The following is a 7,158-nucleotide window of genomic DNA, read 5'->3' on the forward strand; positions in this document are numbered from 1 at the left end:
AGGATGCAGCGTCTTCCCAATAGTCTTTGTCCAGGGCCGGGACTGTGCCCCATCCTCTCACTGACCTTTGGGCTCAGAATGAAAGGTGGCAGCGTGACCTGGTCATTGTCCTGTAGGAAGTTCTGAGCCGCTCCTGCCCTTCCAGGTGGGAAGGCACAAGGCCAGCACCTGTCAGGCCAGGGACCAAGAGGGTCCCAGCCTCCCTGAGTGAAGTCTCTGGGCAACCCTTCTGTGTTGACCTTGTCCTGAGGACACAGGCACCCTGCCAGCTGCCTAAAAGAGTCCAGGTATTTGTCTGGGTCTCTGAATGCCTCCATGGCTAACCGTGAGCCATATTCAAGGACATCTCAAGGACCAGGGTGCCTTCTCATTGCTCAGTATGGTTGGTCAGTCAGCATGAGGGAGGCACAGTTAAGACCCGACAGTCCCACAGTGGAGAAATGTCTCAATGTCCCTTGTGTACATAATGTCAAGGCAGGGACACTAGAAGTGCTTGAACACTTTTCTCCCACTGTCCTGTCCTAAAATTCATAACGGAAGCAAAGCTGCAGCTTCCAGAGCAGAAAGGGGATTCAGAGCCATGTGGGGCTGAGGGCACAAAGATTTCCCTTAAGGATGGGGTCTTAAGACAACTCCATGGTCTGCTACTGGACGCATGAAAAAAGCCAGTGTAGGTGGGGACCTCAGCAGTCCTGTGGACCCCACGCTGAATGGGGTGGCTCAAGTGTCCCTGGCAGCCAGGCCAACAAAGCCCTGTCTTTTGCATGGGTCAACAGCTCCATGATCACTCTGAGTCTTAGCTAACTCCAGGCTCAGATCTTCTCAGCTGAATCAGGGACGGCATCACAGATACTGAGACAGATGAGGGAATTCTTCACCAGTGTTTAGAACTGAAAAATATTAATAGATTGCTATTAATGCTAACGGAAAATTACTAATATAAACACTCCTGATGTTAATTTTTCTGTGGAATGCTTGGGGGTGCTGTGTGACTTGCCCCCCCCATTTGAGAGCTGTGAGACCTTTCTTCCCCTGGTATCCTGTCGCCTTGGAGAAAAGGCCAACCATCAAGCAGCCACACTTCCCTTGCCAACCACAGATGTCCTGGAGGGCTACTCAATTGCAGGACGCATCACTTGAGCACCGCCTGGCTCCAGGAGGTGAGGCCCAGCTTGTGCTGTTTGAAACAGTGGATGCCAGGCTTTTCCTCTCCAACACATCCCCCCCAGCCGGAGGAGCAGCAGCTTTCCTGGTGGCCTAGCAGGAGAGAGAGCTGTGCCTGGTGCAGAGGATAGTGCCCTGCCCAGACAGATGCAGCCCCACTGTGTGAATATTTTGCCTATGGTGGGGTACAGACACCCTCTAGAGAGGCAGGGTGGATTCCTGAGCTCCCTAGAGCCAAGAGGTCTCTACTGTCTGCTTTCTGTGCCTGCTGTCTTATGGTTCAACATTAGATTCAATAAAAGACTTCTTCAGGGTTTGGCAGGATGACTCATTAGGTAAATGCATTTGGCATCAAACCTGGACAACCAAAGTTTGATCCATGTGAGGGCTCACGGTACTGAAGAACTGCCTGCTGCAGTTGTCCCTCTGACATGCCCGGCTGTGACACGGTACAGGCACAAGCCCTCACACAATCAATGCAATCTAATGAAGCAGAGGTGTAAGGATGTCTCACGTGGTCACGCATTTCTGCCTCTACAGGTATTGCCCACTTGGTATAGTTCTGTGTCTCATGCCTCTGAGTTTCTGTTCCCAGAGCCCATGTGAAAGCAAGGCACAGTGACAGTGGTGGCGCCTGTGATCCCTGTGGTCAGATAAGAGGCAGACAGGTGGATCCCTGGAGATCACTGATCAGCTAATCTAGCAAAGTTCCAGGGCAGTGAGAGACTGTCTCTCAAACAAAAGATGGAGGACACCTAAGGACTGACACTCAAGGCTGTCCTCTGGCCTACAAACACACACACACACATACACACACACACACACACACACACACTCACACACCCACATCCACACCCACACACGCACACACACACAGATACACACAGACACACTCACAGAGAAACACACAGACACATACATACACAGACACACATACACACTCACAGAAACTCATATGGACACACATATACACACACAGACATACACATACATACAGAGACACACACAGACATACACACAGACCAAAACACAGACACATTCACAGAAACACATATGGACACACAGAGACACAGAAACACACAGACACACGCAGACATACACACACACTCATAGACAGACACAGACATATACACAGATGACCCAAACACAGATACACAGAGTCACACAGAGACCCAAACACAGACAGACAGACAGACAGACAGACAGACAGACACACACACACAGAGTTGTATGCAGACACAAAGAGAAACACACACACAGATATACACACACAGAATTATACACAGAGAGACACATAAAACTCACAGAGAAACACACACAGAGACACAGATACACACACAGAGACACACTCACCCACATACACACAGAGTTACACACACAGAGGACACACAGTCACACATACAGAGAGACACACAAAAATACACAAAGAGACACATAGACACATACAGGACTCACATACAGAAACATATACACAGACACAGAGACACAGACAGAGAAACAGATACACCCAGGCCACACACACACACACACACACATAGACACCACAGTCACACACAGAGGAAACACACATATACAGAGACATACACACACACACACACACACACACACACACACACACACACACACACACGAAGACAACACAGGCGGTAGGCGGTGTGTTCCTGCCTATTTTCTTTCCCCATCACGAATAGAGTAGAATGAGCTGGTCTAAGGAGGGCTAAGATTTCACTTTGTCAGACAATGGCGGAAAAGCCACGGCAGCTGAGACGCAAACTGAGAGAGAGGCAGGGAAAAGCAGGAGTTGGAGCCCTGGGGAGACGATAGCCACACCTAAGACAGGAGCCAGAGCAAACACAGTCAGGTGGCAGCATGGCAGGTCCATACAAACAAGAAGGAATTAGAAGGTCCCAGGGGATGGCTAGGGCAGTGCTAAGATCAAGGCAGAAGGAGAGAAACTGATAAGGCTCTTAGGGACCGAAGGACCTGGAAACTGTAAAAAGCCAGAGAAGAGACTGCAGACACTGATCAAGCAGAGCAATCCTGAGAGTGCCCAGGATGTGAGGCTAGGTCCTGGGCAATCAGGTCTAGAACTGTTGTCAGTGGATGGACAGTCCCGCCTTTTCTGGGCCTCATGAGCTGTCACACATCACTGGGTCAGGGGTTTGTGGAGCCATGGCGCCAACACTGGGCAGCACTTGCCCTGGTTCCACTCCACTGCTGCCCCTGCCACCCACTGTGACCTGCAGCTGAGAACCAACACCGCTCCCGGACCAGCTTTTAAGAAGAGCTTTGCTGGCCACAAGTTCTATCCATCTGGGAACACACAGACCCAGGGGCAACCTGGACAGCCCTGACAGCAAGGGAGTCCCTGATTCTCAGGGGTCAGACACTCTAGATCTGACGCTAGAGGGGAAGTTAGCCACAGGGTGTGACTCGACACCAGCACAGCCTCGACCCCTGTGGCCTGAAGATCAGTCCTGCTCCCTGAGTCCCACTACAGGCCAGAAGCGGTTGCCGCGTCCTCGGGATCCTGTGTGATCTCTGCCCTTCCAGGCCCTCTAGGCTGTGTTTCCTGAATTGAATCTTCTAAAGAGCGCTACAGCTCTGCCTCACGCAGATCTCCTGTGGCTGTGCAGGATCTCGAGATGCTGTGACCAGGAACCACGGGAGTCATCACCCTCAGCTTCCTGCTGACACAGAGCGATGCTACTAGAGGTTGGGCTGACATCACGTCCTATTCTGGAAATATTCAATCTTCTTCTAAAATCAGCAATAAATTTGCTTGGTTTTCTTCTCACACCTAGCACACAAATGCCTTTAGGCACCATCACATGGAACTTGGAGAGTGTGGGTCTCAGTCTGTCTCATCTTTCCGGCTGCAGCCGTCCCAGTGACACAGGCTCCAGGTCAGCCAGTGACAGCTGCACCTCACAAACATCATGTGTTCCACAGGAAACCCCTCAGGCTGACGTCAGAGAGACTGGCACCATCTCTGTTTAACCCACAGTTGGGCTGGTTCCATTCACAGATGAACCCCATAGATTTATTCTACAAGACAACCCACCCTTCAATCCAGCGGTAACCCCACTCCCACCACATGTCACCCCCAAATCCCATGCTGCCTCCCCTTCAGGGTCACCTAGTCCTTATTTCACAGCATCTGGGAACCAGACATCCTTCCCCTGTGTGTGTCTCCATGGTATTACAGATGAAGCCTCGGGCTTGTGACCTCCTCATGACGATGCTGTGACACCAATGCTCAAGGTTCTGTGTGTCTGCAGGTTGTTCCATGTCAGTGCTGGGTAGTGACTCACTGTGGGGACACTCTATAGATGGCCCCACCATTCCTAGCTCTAGGTCAGTATGAAGTAGGCCTTCCTGTTGGTTATAGTAGAACTCCTTTGCTTGCCTTTGGTCACGGATCCCCTGACAGAAACTGCTACACATGTTGAATATTTATACCAACATAAAGATATCACAAACTGTTTTCCAAATGTATTTACAGACATTGTGTTTCTGCGTCAGTGCACTGAGTTCCTATTATCTAAGAGTGCCTGGCTGTTGTCGTGGGCCTGTGTTGTCTTCTTTCCTGGGTGGCTGAGATGTTCCCCTGTTCTTGTGAGCTTGGCTGCCACACACATGTCATCATCGGCCGAGTCTGTTCTAGACCTTTGCTCGTGTCCGCTGGTGATTTGCTGGCCTGATGTCAAGGGTTGCTGCTTCCTCACTGACACTAGTGTTGTTCATGTAACTTGAAATGCTTCTCAAGGCATGGCTTGTTTTTCCGTCCAGCTAGGGCGTGTCCCACCGACATAGCTGTTCTAAGTGTGGAGGAAGTCAACCTCTAATTTCCCTTTACAGGGCTGCTCCTTGCTGGCAGATCTCAGAGCTGCCTTGCCACCCAGGTCATGACAATCCTTTCTCTGTTTTCCTCTCATTGCTTTTACACCAACAGGAAAGTGAGGCCTGCAATCCTGTCAGAGCTGACTTTGAGAGGAATAGCCAAGCTCAGGGTCTGCTTGCTGACCTGCCTGTGCTTTGGCCAGTTGTTCCAGTGCCATGGGAAGGAACGATGGAGACTTGCTTTTGTAATGATGTCAGAAACTAGGTTGATTTGATAACAGGTACTTTAATGAAATGGATAGCATTGTGAGCAACTGGGATTTAGGGTGGGGCATTGTATGTTATCTCAAGGGGGAAGCAGGCTCAGACCCATTATCCTCTCAGTTTCCATCCCTGCAGACTGAGGCTGTGTTAGCCAGGTTTCCATCACTGGGTTAAACTCACCACAGAACATAGTGAGGGAGGGAGGATTTATTTTGGCTCCAGGTTTCAGATGCTTCTGCCTCATGACTCGATTGGTCTCATGGCTGTGGGCCTGTGGTGAGTCAGAGCCTCATGGCAGAGAAGCTTCAGTGGAGGAGGTGGCCATCTATGGTTCAAGGTAACAGAGAGAAGGGGCGAGGGGCCAATGAGGTAACGTTGAAGGAGACACTAACTGCTACCAGCCCTCAGCCCATTCCGCAGCCTCCCAAAAACAGGACCACACCTGAGATCCACAGAGGACAGTGAATTTATTAACCTCACACCTGTCCTTCTAGACTGTGACAGAGAAACACAAAAGGAGACACAGGCACTGGTCTGCAGCCACTCAGTCCTCAGTCTGTTAGCAGTAGTCAACTCAGTCACACGAACACTAATGTCACCCGATCAGCACTTGGTGCAAGCAACCCACACTTGGCACAGACACTGAGGAGACAACCAGTCCATTCATAACTGCATGGCCTCTGTCTGCTGCCATCGAGGTCCGTCATGCATAGGAACATCACTGACGACACTGGGAAAATTCAGCTGCTGAGACACAGGCAGGAGAAGTGACCAACAAGGACATCTGGAGAAATCCATGGTTTCCAGCCAAGTGACGGTGCCCCTGGTTCACCGTTGTTCTCCTCCCTGTCCAAGGATCATGACACATGTGCCTGTGGGGACATCGCACAGAAACGATCTCAGGCATCGTGATGAAGGACAACCTGACAGGGACAGAGACCTCTCCCATGATATGGAACTGCTAACCTGCTTCCTGATCTCTCCTACAGAGCACCGCCCCACTCGGGCACACCCAGCTCCTCAGGGCTCCTGCTCAGTGCCCTGCAATTCTCACATGCACACGCTGGGCCATGCCAGCTCCTCAGCACAGCCCAGCGCTTGTCAGAGTCCTCACTGATATTGTTTATGGATACTTGAGCCTGTCCACCTTTAATCCAGAGAACACAAAGATGCCATTGTGGGACCAGCACCTGTCTCCAGGGCCATGGCGTATGGACAGCCCCACAGGAAGTGAAACCCTCTCCAGAGATGACCTTCTGTGTCCCCAGGCAGGTACAGTCCAGGAACCTAGAGTGGTGGGTGAAGGCAGAGTTCCCCATTGGGAGGGAAGCTGGGCTAAAGCCAGAAAGGCAGCCAGGGCGGCCAGGGCAACCTTCGCTGAACTCAGAACACAGGCTGGCAGGTGGACTCATGGTGTCTGTCGCATTTGTCTGTAGGGAATGAGACCTGGCTCTGTTGAGAGCATGAGGGTCCTCAAAGCTACCGAGAAGTGAGACTGTGGACTCAGAGGCATGGAGTCTCATTCAACAGGGAGCAGAGAGGGGTGACTCAGACCGCCGTGATGGCGCCGCTCTCCATCCCACATCAGGACACAAGATGGCAGGAAACGAATCACATGGACCTCAGTTGCGCCCAGAGCAGCCCTGGCCCTGCAAATGTCCTGTCCAGACCTCAGATGACAGAGAGCAGCAGAAGGTCGGGTCTCTGTGTTGGAGAGATGAACCCCTGAGTTCACATAGAGGAGCCTCCTCACTGGATGCCTTTCAGGGTTTACTCTGCCATATTGGAAGCTAACTCTTCAGTTCACCTGCTCATAGGCTGGTTGGATGCATGTACTAGTATTATCCATTAATTAACTTATTTATTTACTTTGTACTCCCAAATGGT

This window comes from Rattus rattus, chromosome 5, assembly GCF_011064425.1.
Source record: "Rattus rattus isolate New Zealand chromosome 5, Rrattus_CSIRO_v1, whole genome shotgun sequence".
Taxonomy (NCBI): domain Eukaryota; kingdom Metazoa; phylum Chordata; class Mammalia; order Rodentia; family Muridae; genus Rattus; species Rattus rattus.